The sequence below is a fragment of the Plasmopara halstedii genome (assembly GCF_900000015.1).
Source record: "Plasmopara halstedii genome assembly, contig: Scaffold_555, whole genome shotgun sequence".
In the NCBI taxonomy this organism is placed as follows: domain Eukaryota; phylum Oomycota; class Peronosporomycetes; order Peronosporales; family Peronosporaceae; genus Plasmopara; species Plasmopara halstedii.
The window spans coordinates 388,764-389,225 of NW_020187475.1; positions in this window are offsets into that span (position 1 = coordinate 388,764).

Sequence of the window (462 nt, forward strand, 5' to 3'; positions counted from 1 at the left end):
TTTGTGATTATTTTGTGAACTTTTGATGCACCATTTTCAAAATTTAAACGAGTGAAAAAAGCTTTATTCCAGGTCCAAAGATCGCTGATTGTCGATGATTGATTGATATACACCGTTCTCGTCGTGTTTCGCCAAGTATTCAGCCAATGCAGACTGATTTGCACAACGAAAATCCTGTCCGTAGGTTGCAAAGGCCTTTGCAACCTCTGAGCGAGTCGACATGCGGGCATTGACATCTTCGATCGATTGTTCGAGCCAAGAAAAGACGTCCTTTCGACTGACTTTGTATTTGCCTCCTGGATCAGGATCAGAGGCAATACGTAGCGCGTCTTTAAGGCCTGTTTGATCGGTTTGTTGGCAATCAGATCGCATACTTGTATTAGACTAGTACACCCTGGAGGAACACCTCCCAAAGTGATGTTCAGGTCAGCAGCTTTCTCTTTGACTAGATCTGAGAAATGG